The sequence below is a fragment of the Lissotriton vulgaris genome, chromosome 2_2 (genome assembly GCF_964263255.1).
Source record: "Lissotriton vulgaris chromosome 2_2, aLisVul1.2, whole genome shotgun sequence".
NCBI classification, from domain to species: domain Eukaryota; kingdom Metazoa; phylum Chordata; class Amphibia; order Caudata; family Salamandridae; genus Lissotriton; species Lissotriton vulgaris.
This window is the reverse complement of record NC_141688.1, coordinates 141130345-141147731: the sequence shown is the minus strand read 5'-3', so window position 1 is coordinate 141147731 and position 17387 is coordinate 141130345.

The following is a 17387-nucleotide window of genomic DNA, read 5'->3' as shown; positions in this document are numbered from 1 at the left end:
TCCAACAAAAATTGAACTGTAAATCAGAATTTGTTGTGTATGTTTTGGAGTGCCCGTGTGGCCTAAGATATGTCGGCAGCACTAGGCCACAGGTGCATAAGCGCATACTACAACATCTGCGAGCAATTACCCATGCAGATGCAGCTTACCCTGTAGCCAGGCACTTCGAAACTAATCATGGAAAGGATGCGTCTTTGTTAAGATATTTCACGATAGATTGTGTTCCTCCCCAAAGGAGAGGCGGTGATAGAGAGTCTCTTTTAAGGAAACTTGAGACTCGCTATATAATCCTTTTAGATACCAAGGCACCGCTTGGCCTTAATATAGGGGAGGACTGCCACACTTATCTCTGAATATATCTATGAAAGACATGTTGAGCCTGTCACCCATGCACTTTATGATCTGAGTTGTTGTAGTGAAAATTTGTACCTGTTGATTTTGAACTGTGGATTATACATTCTGTTTTAACAACTTAATCCCTTTTTCCCCTCCATGACCAACAGAATTTTCTTAATTTTGATTTAATTAATTATCACGCACTTGGTAGCACTTTTTTGCCATCAGCTCATGTTGCACAAATAGCATATTTGCACAATATACTGTTTACATCTCAGGCTTTGGTATTTGCCCACTGGGGCATCATTGCACTTTATGGTGATCCATGGTTATCAATATTAAACATCTGGATCAAATGTGTAAATAAATGAATTACAATTTTAGTTATATTTTAAATTCATATAACTATTTATAGGCTTTTAACTTTTTTATGAATTTTAAAAGTTTATCAATGCCATTGCCTTGCAATTATCATGTATTAACATGTTTTTTCAAGAGGGTTTTAATATTGTGCATACTTTCATAATGTTTAACAATTGTAACAGGAAATTATGATGCTTATTGTGTGACGATTGTAATATACGGGCATTCATGCCGTAATTGTGTATTTTTTGGGAAGACTAGAAACATTGATAGTATTTTGTCTGTTTCTATCCCATGTGATGGCACATTGCACTTTAAAAGGGTGATCAGCCCTCGTGACGTTGTCATGTGATCAAGGCTATCTCTAGCCGAAACGCGTCATGGCGGACTGGTGCTGGGCTAAAAACTAAAATAAAAACAATTGCACCAAACTACGGGTCTTGCTGGTTCCTGTGTCCACTGATCGGCTGAATTGCTGTGTGTTGTTTGCAGGAGCGCCACGTACCTCATATATATATATATATATATATATATATATATATATATATATATATATATATATATATATATATATATATATATATATATATATATATATATATATATATATATATATATATATATATATATATATATATATATATATATATATATATATATATATATGCTGCAAGGCTCGTCCTCCACAACTTCTCTCCAACAGACTTGCAATTAGACGAGGTAGACCCAATTTAGTGCTTCTTTTTAGTTTATTGTCAAAAGTGCGACCACATCATCACATGTATATATATATATGTATATTAGGAGGCTGATTAGAATGTTGGACGGAAAGCTTTCTTCCGACAGTCAGAATCTCCTCAACCACCTCAGAGCCCTTCCGACCGACTTAGTTGAGTTATGATCCTATGTACGTGGTAGGATTGTAAACCGCGCGCCATTCCAAATCAGTTACGAGCGACTCATGGAGTATTTGTGTTGGTTTGAAATGCATTGTACACCCCTATGGAAAGCATTTTCGCCCTCTCAAATATGATCTCGATTCCCAACAGTCTTTCCCCGTCGGCATGGCGGACATGGAAAGGATGTTGGAAAGTGACTTTGGGGTCTCATGTCAGGGACCCCTTGCCCCCGCGGCCTACGGTTTCTGGCCTTATGGGTACCTAAGGGACCCCCTTGTGAAACGCTGCTCTGTGTGGCAGGCACCATGGGAAGCACACACCACATTTTCCCTTAGGAGTCTGTGTTACGGCCGGTTGTCAGGCTCTCATAGGGAAAAATGGGACTCCAAACGAACAGTGTTCAGTCCATCATAATCTGGCAATTTGAACTGCTGACCTCAAGTCGGTCGGTCTTAATTCTGTGTTGGTGTTGGGTGGAGGGTTTCCACCTGACACGTAACAAGCTCTTAAATCTTTAAAATAGAAACCATTCTAATTAAATTAATAAAGCAAACCATGTAAAATTTTGTGAAAATATTTTACATATTGAAAACAATAATAATTATAAATATTGTAACTTTAAATGAACAAAAACATAATATTCTAAATTATAACAATATAAAATAAATGATAAAATATAACATTTAATAAATATACCATTCCCACTACAATTTATACAAAACCAGGCAAACTAGTATAGTAAATATATAAAACAAATTACTAATTTAACTTCACTCAACACAAAAATAATAAAACTGGGTAAAATGAACAAATCTCCTTCCAGTAAATGCAACCGAAATGAAAGTGTTGAATTGTGGATAGGTGAAAATTACTATTCCCACTCCTATGAGTGCAACAGTAGGGTAAGTGTTGGATTGCAGCGTGGTAAAATTTACTATTCCTGCTCCAGTCAGTACCTCAGTAGAAAAAGTAATGGATATCAGAGGGGTAAAATGTACTATTTACTCTCCGGTCATTATAACAATAGGGAAATTGTTAGATTGCAGATTGGTAAAAATTACTATCCCCACTCCAGTGAGTGCAACAGTAGAGAAAGTGTTGAATTGCGGAGGAGTAACATTTACTAATCCCACTCTGTTGTAGTGCAAAGTGGTAAGAATTACTAATCCCATTCCAGGCAGTACAACAGTAGGGAAATTGTTAGCTAGCAGAGGGGTAAAATGTACTATTCCTACTCCAATAAGTGCAACAGTCGGGAAAGTGTTGGACTGCGGATGGGTAAAATGTATTATTCCCACTCCAATGAGCATAACAGCAGGGAAACAACATATATATTAAATATTAAAAATATTAAAAAGGAAAATAAAGAAAAGCATATTACAATGTTAAATACATATCACAAATAACTAAAAAAATAATTTCCGTACAAATAAATATTTTTATTTAAAATTATGTATTAACAAAAACGTATTTATTACATAAATTTAATTAAGTTACTTCCCACCTTAAAATCCCACATAACTAAGAACCTAAAACGTACATTTAAAAAGCAAAATATGTACCCTATTAATAAACTATTTATCAACTACTTAGCATCAATTACATATTAGTTATTAATTTATTTTAATTAATTTACTAAACACAATACACCTCCACACAACACACTCATAAAATGTAAACAAAAATTATTTACACAATTACCATAATTAATTATCAATGTAATAATTATTAGTAATTAAAACATAATTATTGATTGCTTTAAAAATAATTTATTCCCCACCCATATCCCTAAAAAGCCCACAAACCACATCTAAAAACTTTTTTTGAAAACAGTTGCACAATCATTATAATTAATTATCAATCAAACAAATAATATTAATTAAAAACACCTTCCTATGAGATTTTGGGCCGGTCTCCGAATGGCTGTATTTTGATCAGTCGGAATTGAAACCGCCAATCTCGGTCGTAAAGCCTCCCACCATAGTTGGAGGCTTTACGACCGAGATCGTAATAGGCCACAAAATAATCATTCATTCAAATTAATTAACTTCCCAGACTAGTAGCCACCACAGTTGGAGGCTTTACGACCGAGATCGTAATAGGCCACAAAATAATCATTCATTCAAATTAATTAACTTCCCAGACTTTACCCCTATAATCCCCACAACCCACACCTCAAATGAAACTGAAAAAAAATAATTAAAAAATAAAAAATAAAACATTTAAATTAAAATAAATATTAGTATGTTATGTTATGTTATCTCGGGGTTTTGTATAGCGTACGGCTACTCGGAAGAGTGTCCCGACGCTTTGAATTGCACACAGTCTCATAACACAACAAGGAGAAAAAATAGAAACAGAGTAAGAGAAAACCTAATAGGGCCAGGAACTAAGAAGTAAAAAGCCAAGTTTTGAGCCCCTTCCTAAAAGTTAACAGGTTAGGGGAGCTGCGCAGGGACACAGGCAGTTTATTCCACAACTGGGGCGCTAGTAGTTTAAAAGAACGGCCTCCGATGCGGGCTCTCTTGACACGGGGAACCGTAGCAAGAAACACGGCTCCTGATCTGAGCGGCCTGGCAGGGTGGTAAAATGTTAGCCTTTTCTGAAGGTATTTTGCTCCGGAGGAATGCAAGGCTTTGTATGCCAGAGTAGTTAGTATTCAACAACACAGGGGCATTTTATGTTCCTAGGGGCTGAGTATGATCTCGCTAGGAAAGCCCTCCGTATGACTTGGATCCGGAGGTCTTTCCTAGTGAATCGAGCTCTGCGAGTCAGAGCGACCGATTCCGATGCACAAGTACGGTGATGAACTCGGTTCACTCGGACTCCCATTGAAATGTATGGGGGCCTGTATACTGAACGAATGTACAGGCTCCCATAGCAAAAAGGGGTGGGTGGGGAAGAGCGTACACCCTGTAGCGGGCATCCCATTTTGCCCACCACACTGTGCATGCAGGGAAAGGGTGAACCCATAGTTATTCCCACAGGACCGATTCAGAGGGCCCCTGGTGAAGGGGGGCCTGCTACAGCCCCCTGAAGTCTGATTCCCGCAGCTATTTGGCCTCACTGAGCCCGAGTCGATACGGCTGTCGGAATCGTGCATCGTACTCACTCATTTGGTAGCCAGCTCCATTGCGTGGCATGATTCGGCTAAGAATGAGTCGGACTGACAGGATCTGGTCCAGAAATGATTCGGTCGGTGTGGACGAGATCTTCGCATGGTACTTGGTTGTCAAGAACAGGGGAAGATTCGGTCTGAAACATAGGCTCCGAATCAGATTTGCTTGTCACAGAACCCGTGTGGAGGCCTTCCTAAAGAGAACATAGTCAGCCCCTTAGCCATAAAGCACCCAACCTTAGGTCAGAGACTTTACGACCAAGATCGCCCGTTTTAATTCTGACCGGCTGATTAGAAATATATCCTGTCAGAATAGAAACCGGCGGGTCATTCTGGGTGCCAGTCAGTCAGGCTCCAGGAGCCTATCCGCCAGTCAGAGACCCACCCATAACCCCATAGGGAGGCATTTCCGCCTTAGAGATTACGATGCTCTGTCTCCCACATGCTTTCCATGCCTAGCTTTCCCTAACAGGGCACCCTTTTCCTTGTGGCCTCCGGTTGTGCATCGAGGGTGCACTTATGGTGCCCCTGTTAATCCCTGTACCTTCTGGTAGGCACCTTCAGGAGTCTGCCATGGTTTGTAGTAATTGACACAATCTCCCATGTGTCTATGGGAGCTTGTGTTACAGCTGGTTTACAGCCGTAACACATGCTCATTTAGGAAAATGTGGAAATGTGACCAACCAAATAGAGGTCGGTCAGTCCCGTTTTCACCATGTTGTTGGTCGGAGGAAAGTCTGACCAACAACATAATAGGTGCCTAATGATTAATTCATTTAAATATTTTACTCCCCACTATAAACTACTATAAACCCACAACTAAAAAAATGACACAATTATCATATTAATTTTAAATGAATTATTATCAATAAATTATTCATTAATTAAAAATAAAATACCTCCCACTCTTTACCCCTCTAAACCCCACAATCCACACCTAAAATTTACATAAACAAAAATTAATAGCACTATTAATATAATTTAATATCAAATAAAGACATTAATTTTAATAAAAAATAATCATTAAAGTATTAAATTACTTCCCAGCCTATACCCCTATAAACCTGCATCCTGATACGGAACTAAAAGTCGCAAACAATAATTAAATGAAATTGAATAACTAATAGAAACTAAGCAAATATATTAAAAACATAAAAAATAATTATGCAAACAAATATATCATACACAATTAAAATATATACTAAAATACATAACAGTGATTAAAAAGCAATATTTTAAACAACTATATTTTTGCGAATGATATTAGTGACGTATAAATTTAAAAAAAGCTATATTACTTACCTTAAAATCAATATTTTTGTCAGTGCTATTATTGCTGACGATAATTCCATATCATGATATATTGGACGCAATATTTTGATAAAACAATATATTTTTTCTATATTATGGGGCCGATTCCGATTCCGGTCGGCCCTGCGGGACGGATTTCTTTCTGACCGAGACATTCCGATGGGCTCGGTCGAAATAGAATCTGACTAGGATTTCCGGATGGCTTATGACGGACTCAGAGAGCCTGTCCGCCGTACGGAAATCCTTCAGTACTCCCCCGGTCGCCTGTTTACGACAGAGGGAGAACAATGGCAGTTTTTCACTGCCTTTTCGTGCCAGTGTTTCTAATACGAAAAAGTTAGTCAGAACAGTCTCTGAGGCCCCCCAGCAGGACCCCCATGGGTGCGAGGCTGCCAAATGGCGGCCTGGGGGCACCTATGGTGCCCCTCTGTTGATCCCTGCACCTGGTGGCAGGCACGTTCAGGTGCCGGCCACGGGATGCAGGGATGAACTGCACCCCTGCTTTACACTCTGCAGGCATGCATTTCACTCGGAATGTATGCTTCCATCGCGAAGCATAAGAATGCGACCGAACAGGGTTCGGGTTGCAGCACACGCTGCAATACAAAATGTACACATCTAAAACATCCTTGCACTATCTGGCAGGCACCATGAAGTACCTGCCACATGGTGCAGGGATGTTTGGGGGGCACCATAGGTGCCCCCCAGGCCTTTAGCCCTATAGCTGAGGGCCAGGGGGCAAGGGGGTCCTGCTAGGGGCACCTAAAGTCATTCCCCCCTTGCCTTTTCATGGCAGGTGAACCGCCACGAAAAGGCATCCTAATCCCTATGGCGGTGCTTCAGTAGGCACCGCCCTCTTTGCAGGGAATAGGAGTCCGACCGCTACCCGACAGGATCATTGATCCAGTCGGACGCAGGGGTCTTTCCCCATGACAGCTGAGCTTGGACCACTTGCATCATAATGCAGCAGTCGGACCAATGGGCTGGATGGCAGTGGGGCCGCCACTGATGGCCTGACCGTGGTGGTCCCTCCTCCATTGTTATCAGGCCCCAAGTCACAGCCTTGAGTTAATTTTTAAACAAGAAACAAATGTGGGATCACACTGCTTCACCTCCCAGCAGGTTTGCCCCCATGCAATTCGAATGTAAGGGGTTGCTGAGCAGGCTGCCAAAATATTCTCGGTTCTCAGTAACTCTCCAGGCGCGCAGGGGCCTTGCCATGAGCTTGTCAGCTCAAATGGTTTGAGGGAGCCTTTTAAACAGGAAACAAATGTGGGATCACACTGCTTCACCTCCCAGCAGGGTCACCCCCAGGCAATTCGAATGTAAGGGGTTGCTGAGCAGGCTGCCAAAATATTCTCGGTTCTCAGTAACTCTCCAGGCATGCATGGGCCTCGCCATGAGCTTGTCAGCTCAAATGGTTTGAGGGAGCCTTTTAAACAGGAAACAAATGTGGGATCACACTGCTTCACCTCCCAGCAGGGTCACCCCCAGGCAATTCGAATGTAAGGGGTTGCTGAGCAGACTGCCAAAATATTCTCGGTTCTCAGTAACTCTCCAGGCATGCAGGGGCCTCGCCATGAGCTTGTCAGTTCAAATGGTTTGAGGGAGCCTTTTAAACAGGAAACAAATGTGGGATCACACTGCTTCACCTCACAGCAGGGTCACCCCTAGTCATTATGGTCAATGCAGTTCATCAAGTGTGTGTACTTGCAAAGTCTCTCGAGTGTTTCACGTGGTAGGTGCAGATTGGTGCTGGCCATCTCTAAACACGTGTTCCTGGATTGTTACCCGTCATCAGTAGAGATTACGCAATTTGAATGTAGGAGATTGCTGAGCAGACTGCCAAAATGTTCTCGGCTCTCTGTAACACTCCAGGTGCGCCTATGCCTCTCCACGAGCTTGTCAGCTCAAATGGCTCGAGGGAGCCTTTTAACAAGAAAACAAATGTGGGATCACACTGCTTCACCTCCCAGCAGGTTCGCCCCTAGGCATCATGATCAATGCAATATGGCAGTCGGACCAATGAGCTGGATGGCGGTGGGACCACCACTGATGGCCTGACAGTGGTGGTCCCACCACCATTGTAATCAGGCCCAAGTCACAGCCTTGAGTTAATTTTTAAATAAGCGCTGGATCACATTTTCCTTTCAAATATAAGAGAATGTGGGTTTATTTAACATTATTATCCTCAGGCTGCTGACTGGAGGGCCTTATAATGAGCAGACCTCAGTCAGAATTATGTCTCAGTCTGGGGCCCAAAGGTGAAGACCTGAAACACTGAGGTATTCAACTCTTTAATAAAAGTCCTTGTCAACTCAATATTTGAGCATGAGAACAAAATTATGTTTCTGAATGCTTTTAAATGGGTGAAAATTTAAATGGAAAGTTACCTTAATGATTACGTAAACTCTTCATTTCAATTTTCTACTTTTTCAAAGTGTTGCATTTTCAAACAGCAGGCATCTTGCTCCCAGTGAACAGACATTGTGCCATATTTATAACTGAAAAATAATCATTTAGTGTTTATATGGGACAATCTTTAAAGTGATGAGAAATATTTCTATGAAACAGTAAGTTTTAATGTTTTTCTCCCCTTTCAATGAAGCCAATTATGTAGTCATGTTTCATGAGGCATGTTTCTTCACTTTAAATTCCACCTATTTAAAACATTAGCTGTATTTTCTGTTATGGCACCATGTCTATATGCCACTGCGAGCAAGTTGTCCGCTGTTTGTTAGTGTGACACTTGGAATTGGGAGAACATTTAAATTATGAATTTTATAGTGTCCATATAAACATAAAGTTAACTCTCTATTTCACAGTGTCACCTTTACACACAGCAGGCTTCTGCTCCCAGACACTGTGCCATATTTATAACTTGAAAATGCAGCAATTATTTTAAGTGGGAGGAATGGAGATATTTATAGTGCAGAAAAATGTTCCATATTATGAACATCTTTGCTGAATTTTCACCTGCAATTTCAATTCCTTCCATGTTATAAATGATGCATATCAAATATGGCAAAAGGTATGTCCTGTACTACAAGTACATACCGTACAGGCACTCAGTCACCCATACACATATATACCATTTATACGTACACATGTTCATAGATCCCCACAGATCAAACTCTCACAGAGACGCATGGCAGCCCTTTCATAGTGCCTCTAGTCAAAGTATTTTGCTCAAAACTTGCTATTTGTTTCTATGAACATCAGGCCTAAAGACAATGAGGCTCTGCCTAGGGGTGTCTGGTAACAATGCACATGTTGCTAGGCCTTCAATAACTCACAATAATTTTCACTGATCAGAAGTAGTTCTCGCTACAGAAAAGGTTGGAGACCCCTGCTTTACAATATACATAGAACAGGCTTTGGTAGAGGCCCGTTCTTCATTGACTTCTTTGTGTCAGAACCATCTTTCTCACATGTAACCTTGGAACAATGCACAGAAATCCTTTGTTCACACACACAGAAAAAGAGCAACATTGGGTTGCAATTCAGTGGAGTCTTGTAATCACCTATCCTTAAGCAAGGTGAGTATATAGCTTTAGCCTCCTCCTCATCCTAGAGCAAGTTGGGGAAGCTGGATGAAGATGTAAGGCAAAGTGGGAGTGTAGGAAAGTGGATTACTGTTTGAGGGGGTGGAACCTACTTAAGTAGCCGTCACAATTCCTGATTGGGTGAAGTTAAAAGCAAACCCTAAATTAACCTGTGCTTAACCTGCTGATAGGTTGGCACAAAAGCAGTCAGACTTAACTTAGAGGCAATGTGGTAATATATTTATGCAGCACAACAAAAGCTAAATCCCACACCAATCCTTAGAACCACAGATATGCAATTTTAAATATTTCAGGTGAGTATAGCACCTAAAAGAACAATGTTTCACTTTAGGTTATCCAGTGTAAGTCATAAGTTCTGGCCAACCGTGAAAGGGAGTGGGCAGGGTACAGGAACCAGGCATGTTCTCCTGAAACAGTTACATTCAAAAGCCAAGTGCAATGAGTTCCCATTCATGGTTAAGCAGGCTGCAAGGAGCAGGGAGAGAATTGCAGATGGTCATCAATGTATTGTGAAGAGCAGGCCAGGTGTTGTGGTTCGTTGTCGCTGTACTGAAAAGATTAAGGGTGGGCGTAAAATCCGTTTCGCGGGCGAATTTGCGGATTTTCCGCGATTTCGCGATCCGCGAATCTCGCGAAATCGCGGTAAAATCCGCGAATCAGCCGGGACGAATTTTCAGCCAAGCAAGGGTTACAGCAGCAGGTGCAAAAGTTGAACCTAATTTCTTTGCAACCTTTTACAAAAGGGTTACAAACAAATTAACTTCAACTTGGACACCTGCTGCTAATTGCTTCCTGGTGCCTCGTTGCCTACTTGCAAATATTCTCTGACCCTGCTCTGACCCTTGAAGCAGGGACAGAGAATATAAATGTAAATGTAAATGTACAGGAATTTATAAAGCGCAAATCACCGAGCGGTTTCTATGCGCTTGCTTAGGGAACCCGTCCTGGTATTCCCCTGTGAGATAACCCTGGCAGGGTATCCGCAAGGTGAAAGCCAGGCATCCCGCCGCGAGGGGCCGTTGTGGAGATTAAGCAAACTATTGCCCAGAGTCGCACAGTGTGAACCCGTGAATTGATTAGGCACCAGAGCGAGAATTGTCGAGTCCATGGACATTTTAGGACTCAAGACCCCACCAAGCCGGGAATTGAACCCTGGTCCCGGGCTGACCGCTGCTTCCAGGTCTGCCTCCTCTAACCAGTGAGCCACACTTCTCCGAATAGTTACAAGTAGGCAATGAGGCACCTGTCCAACGAATTAAACCTCATCAGGAAGCACTTACAGATATAAAAAACAGGAAGAAGGAAGAGGATGGCAAATACACCCATTTTGAGTTGTCAGGAGGGGTTAAACTAAAAGAGACCTTTACAGCACAATTTTCGTATGCATTTTGCTAAAAATAAAAAGCTGTATGTTCTGTAGGGGCAACTCAGGAATCTGGCCCTTCAGAGATCCGGCCTATCTTTCTTTCTCTCGTTCTCTCACTCCCTCTCTCTTTCCCTCTCTTTCTCTCTATCTATCTATCTATCTATCTATCTATCTATCTATCTATCTATCTATCTATCTATCTCTCTCCCATAAACGACTGCATGGGTAACTTCGCTATGCAAGCGGCTCGCGAAGACGCAAAAATCCCCGCGAACACGCAAAAAACCCCGCGAACACGCAAAAAAACAAAAATCCGCAAATTCGCACACATTCGCAAATTTTGCAGATCGCGAATTCGCAAATCCGCAAATTCGCGGATCGCGAATTCGCAAAATTCGCCCATGCTTAGCAAAGATCATGTTGGGCATTGGGCCCTGTTGTTGCTGGAGCTTCGAGTTGTTGGTCACTGCAGGCTGTCAATGCCGTTGCCTGAACTGCAGATCTGGTGTTACTGGCAGTCATGAAGAATCGGTTTCACCAGAGCTTTGCATGACTGATGTTTCGTGTGACAAGATCTTGGCATGCTCATGAAGAGCCCAAAAATTCATTTTGTTGGAGAGCGAGCTCAACTTATGTCACACCAAGGATGCAAGACCTGTGGGCCACCTCTTGAGGATCAGGACACCACTCCTGCAGAAGCTAGAAGGGCTCAAATTGGTCTAATTGCAGGACAGCGGGGCAAATACAGGGAGGCCTCTGGAGTGCGTTATGTCCCTGTGCTTCAGAACGGGAGGTCAACCAGTTGACCCTTGGAGTTACTTCAATCTGGGATACACAGTGTAGGTCTAGTCTTCCTTCTATGGAAGCAGAGCAGCAGGCAGAAGAGCAGGCAGAGTAGCAGTTCTTCTGACAGCATAGCAGAATAGCAGTCCTTCTCTATAGTATGCTTAGGTCCAGAGGTGTTCTGAAGATTTGGGTCTGAGGGTTTACTATTTAGGCTTGATGCCAGATCTGAAGTAGATTTATCTTTCTAGAGGGTTCCACTCCCAGAGGTGTTTTGAATTTCCTGGTCTCCTGCCCTTGATCCAGATTGTCTGAGGACACAAAAGACAAGTGTCAAATACTTTGTGCGTGTGCTCAGCAGAGCCTTTGTGATGTGTAAGTGTGGTAGGTGACGGCCCCACCCCCCTATCAAGTTAGAGATGGTGTTTCCTGCCAACACCTTTGCAGTGGCGTCACTACGGTTGGTGTCACCCAGTCCGATAACTCACGGTGTCACCCCCTCACGACTTACCCCATGGACCTCCTCCGAGCCCGCCAGTGTGAGAGAGTTTGGAGATTTCTTGCTCTTATAAATCAGAAGACGAGCTCCTGCGCTGAGCACCTTTCAATAAACGGCTGATGGAAGGGACGCTCCTACATAATTATTAATAGCTTTTCATATTGCGGCCTACTCGGCAGTGACACTTCTCTCTGCTCCCAACAAAGGGCCACCTCTGAGCAGGCCGTGCCACCCTGAGTCCCACGAGGCCTCCAGTCACCCGGAATGGCGCTGCCTTTGTGTTAATTGCTGGGCCCGTTCCGCCAGCTGAATGCACTGGAAGAGAAGGGACGGGTGTGCAGAGCATCAGCCTAGGGCCAGCTTTATGTGACATGCACAGTTTCAATTTGTGCCCTTCCTTTCAGCTGCCGGAGAGAGAATGCAAGGCGGTGCCAAGCAGTTAGCTCATGCTGTCCTCGCGCTGAATACAGGGACAGTGGAAATCCCAGAATGCAATGGGCCAAGGACGAAGAGCTGCAATTGAATTCTGTGCTGATTCTCTAGGCCAGTATTATTAATAGTTGGGGAGTTGAAGGTGAGGCTTTGTGGCCCCTCAGGACGCAGGAGGTGAGCCCAGGGTCCTATGGGGTGAGTTTCAGTGTTTGGTGCTGCCTTCCAATTGTGCCAGCGGTGAGGGTGGTGCGCGCCAAATTGGCCACTTGTGGAGGAGGAATCCACATGAGGGTAGGCCTGGGGGCAGTCCCACTGCGCACGGCCTCTCAATGCAGCTTTTGACTCCATTGGCACTGTAGCTTGTGTCAACCTTGGCACTACATCCTGCAGGTGGGTGTCTGTGGCACATACGCTGGTGTAGTGCAAAGGCTGGTTTCCAGTGAACAGAGGCTAAGTGGTGGCTGCCCTAAAGCGCTGGATTAGCTGAGTTGTGAGTGACGAGGGTCACGTGGTGCCCACCGCACGCAGAGGTGTGCGCCGAGGTTGAATCACCCGAGCCGCACTTTACACTAGAAAGTGCACAAGAAGCCTGACCGCAGGAGGGTGGCAGCTTGGAGCGGGGACAAGGAGGAGCGAGAAAGCAGTGCGCCGTCTTGCCTGGTGACCAACGCCGGCAATCCTTACCTGTCCACCGCCGGGCAGTGCGCTGGTCCGTCAGCCTCGCTGCCTCATCGCCACTGTGGAGTTGAAAGAACAGGGCTGCATGGAACAGAGGGATGCAGTCTAAGGGGGTTGTTAACTTTATATTTATTAGTAGATAGTTCTGCATAGGGGAGAGTCGGTCAGTACACTCGCAGTCTTTCATACAATCTGCATGCCCTCCACATCACTCCCCCTCGCGATACCTCACCTGGGTCACGTGATTGCAGGGAGCTAGACCGCCACTCTACAATAGTGAGGGAGTGAAAGACTACTTTTAAAGTTTGGCCCTTGGGGACAATCTTTGGTAAAAATTAAGATGTGGGCCTCTGGCAGAGTAGAACGCCTTAGTATTGGGAACAGTTATATTTAGCATTTTGATGTCACCCCTTGTGATAGTGTCACCTGGTGTGATCCGCTCCCCCCGCACGCCCCTAGTGATGCCACAGCACCTTTACCCGCTTTGTTTCACTGTCTGGGTGCAGTATCCAAAAGCCCCAACTGCTAGCTACACCTAGTCATGTGACTCAGGATAGATGCTGCAGGTACTAAATGGTTAGGTTAATAAAACACAAACTTTCTAAAAGTGCTATTTCCAAATCCAATCTTACCAATAAAGATGGTTTTAAATTACAACTCTTTAGACACCAAACTCAATATTCCTAATTGTTGAGAATTGAAAGTTAACACTTATTAAATGTAATAAGTTACACTGCTGTGAATTGTGCCTTATAGTGAACCATGTACCTTGTCTGAGACACTTTGTCAACCCTTACCCATAGATATCTCTGGGTTGAAAGTTTGCACCTCTACGAAATACAAAAATGGTTATGCACAAGCTTCAAAAACCTATAGCCGACACCCCACACACTACTATAGACTCTTTCCTAGTGCATGCAGTTAGTGTGATCAGTGATGAAATAGATAGAACGGAACGCTGCCTATCAATGGGATCCGGTATACTGGCTGTGGGATTGAATGGCAAGGGTAGTGGTCTAATGCATGACGCAAATTGGACAGCCAAGTGGACTTATCCAAATTGAGCAACAAGATACCCCAAGGACAACCGAAAGTCCTACAGTAGCACATTTGCAGTGCGACCCCCGGCAACTGCATACACCGGATGGATCCCCAACCCCGAAAAGAAAAAGAGGCTGTAAGAAGAGCCAAATAGCTGAGGGGAGCAACAAAACTAGGAAAGGGCCGCTGCAGAATTTGAAAGACCAAATATGTGATGACATAAATTCCCAAGGCACCCTTATAAACTCAAAAAACTCCCATGTTGTAACGGTTATGGCAACAAAGATTAAAATCACTCTATCATACATTAGATAAATTGGCTAGCGAAATAACTAAAATGATTGCTACAGAATACAAATGATAGTCTCTGGGAAATGAGGAATCTAATCAAGGGGAGTCCTATTGACCAGTCACCCCAGGCAATAGATATCCCTGATAAAGCATTAGGTATGGCAACAGGCAGAAACGTAGGATGGGGTGTTGCAGGGATTCTGCTCAGTCACAGAACTGTGCCCAGAGACTCAGGGCCTCAGTGAATTAGGGTGTGCCATAACTCACCTTAGTACATAAAATCCCTTACCAGACTAACATCAGTGTCACATTAGCTCCTCGTCCTATAGCAAAGTCACCAATGATTAGACAACCCAGAACATGCGACTTAGGATACCTCAGGTAAGGTGGGAAACATGAGCACTCTTTCGTTATACTCTCATACCAGTCCAGAACAGGGAGTGAAGGGAGACATGAGCAAGTTTAAAATGTTTATTTTAATGCCGTGATCCCAAATGCGGTACAAAAGGGGGTGGTGATGGACGGAGCATCTGAATCAATCAAACACTCACACCCAGTCAAAAGATCTGGGTTTAATCCATCACCGTTCTTTAGCCCACTCTGCCACCTCAGTTCAGACATGGCTATATGCAAATCAGTCTGACCCTGTGCCTCATGGGAACAGTCCAGCTCGAACTGCCAAGCCATGTTTACTCTGGACCGGAAACAAGCTTCTGAGGCCCAGTTTCTGGCATTCCAGCCGTCTTCAGCCCGGCTTGCTTGAATCCAGTGGGAAAGTGAGCAAGGGACTCACGTCTGAGCATACCCTGCCACACTTATGGTGGCCAAAAGTGGTACAAAACGGGGTGGTGATGGACGGAGCACGGGGTCAGACTGATTTGCATATAGCCATGTCTGAACTGGGGTGGCAGAGTGGGCTAAAGAACAGTGATGGATTAAACCCAGATCTTTTGACTGGGTGTGAGTGTTTGATTCATTCAGATGCTACGTCCATCACCACCCCCTTTTGTACCGCTTTTGGCCGCCATAAGTGTATTCTGCACAAGCTCTCAGCATACGAAAGTTCTCCAAGTGTGTTCAATCATGCCTACACTGTGTATTATTAAAGGTGCCAGTATCTGAGCTGTCCGCAGCTGCCTATATGTTATGTCAAGAATGTGCGCTGATCAGTTTGAACAAAAGCAACAGTGTTGATAACCTTGAAGACCTCTGCACTCACTGTTCAGACTATGCTTACGAGGCAAGTGTAGCAATGTGGAAAAACAAGTTGTTCTCATGTGAAGCAAAACTCTCAGCCTAACGTGAAACAATAACTAACGCGTGTGTCATGTGCAACAGAAAGCAAAATGGTAAAATGGCGTTTAAACTTCTAATATGCTCATGCTAACTTAACACTGTAGAAATGCAAGGCTCAACCCCACTACACCCTCCCTTGATCGGATCACAGATAAGAAATGTGGGCAAAGCAGGAACGCAGAGTTTCAGTTCGAATTTGCCATGATGGAAAAAACAGGAGTAAAACTCAGAATTTCAAAAAAATATATAACCTCAAATAGTAATCATTTTCTGGCATAGCAATAGGCCTTAAAGAAAATATAAAAAAAATCTGATGTCCAACATGTGACTCCAGTCTTGAAAGAGAGAGTGCACACCTCACTCCAATAGTGTATATGCACAGTACATTGCAACAGCCTCCAACAGGAAGTCATTGTTCTCATCGGAAAACATTTCAGCCATCCAATTCAATAACGGGAATGAACATACATGTTCTTCAATAACCAGAGCCTCTAGTACCATCAGAGGACCACTCGGATTTACTTCAATATAACTGAGTGCCAATAATTCATACGCCACTGCAAATATATTCCAACGTCCCAGGACTCCATGCATCGCTGCAAAGGCCATAATTCCACCGCCAGAACAAAGCAATTCATGAGCAACTAAGGGGCTCATCAGTTGATCATAATCTGCCTTGGGAGACACCGTACTGCAGAGACACAAATCCAGAGCCCATTCAAAATCGCAGCTCAGGCAATGAAAAACAGGCTGTACGCATGTGAAAAAGGAAAATCGAAAAATCTATAAGCTGCACTCAATGTAGCAAGAGGCAGTGCTCCATAGAAATTAAGCATTCGGTTGCGGAGCAGCAAAAGCCAGGTCAAATCGTCTTGGGGCACAGGATGTGCATCCATTCTGAAATAGGCAGAGCAGTAGAAGTACTCCGCCAACCAGAGCAAGCACCAAGGGAAATCCACCAAACAGGCTGGAGAACATCGAATGAAAAAATGCTGGGAACACACTGAATATAGTTTGGAAAGAAGTCACAAGGTCACTACTAACAATTTTAAAATAGTGAGCCAGCCCTGTTGTCAAAGAGGCATTAAAGCTAGTGTGAATTAATTCCCCGAAATACAGAGGCAGGTCAGCATTTAATAAGGCATGCACTTCTGTGCGGGTGTTTGCCACGTGAAGGACAAATGTTTCACGGGCCGAAGTAAGGGCGACTTCTTTCTGGGACAAAAGAGCTCTTATTCGCCTCATCTTTTTGAACTCTAGCTTTAAAAGTCGGAATCGATGGCCAGATGGAAACATCCAGATTTCCATGTGGAGGAGGAAACATTACGTTTTTACAACAAACTCCACGTTGGGAGACCATAACGATGTAAGGAATTCCAGCTAACATCCCACAAGAATCTTCATTATT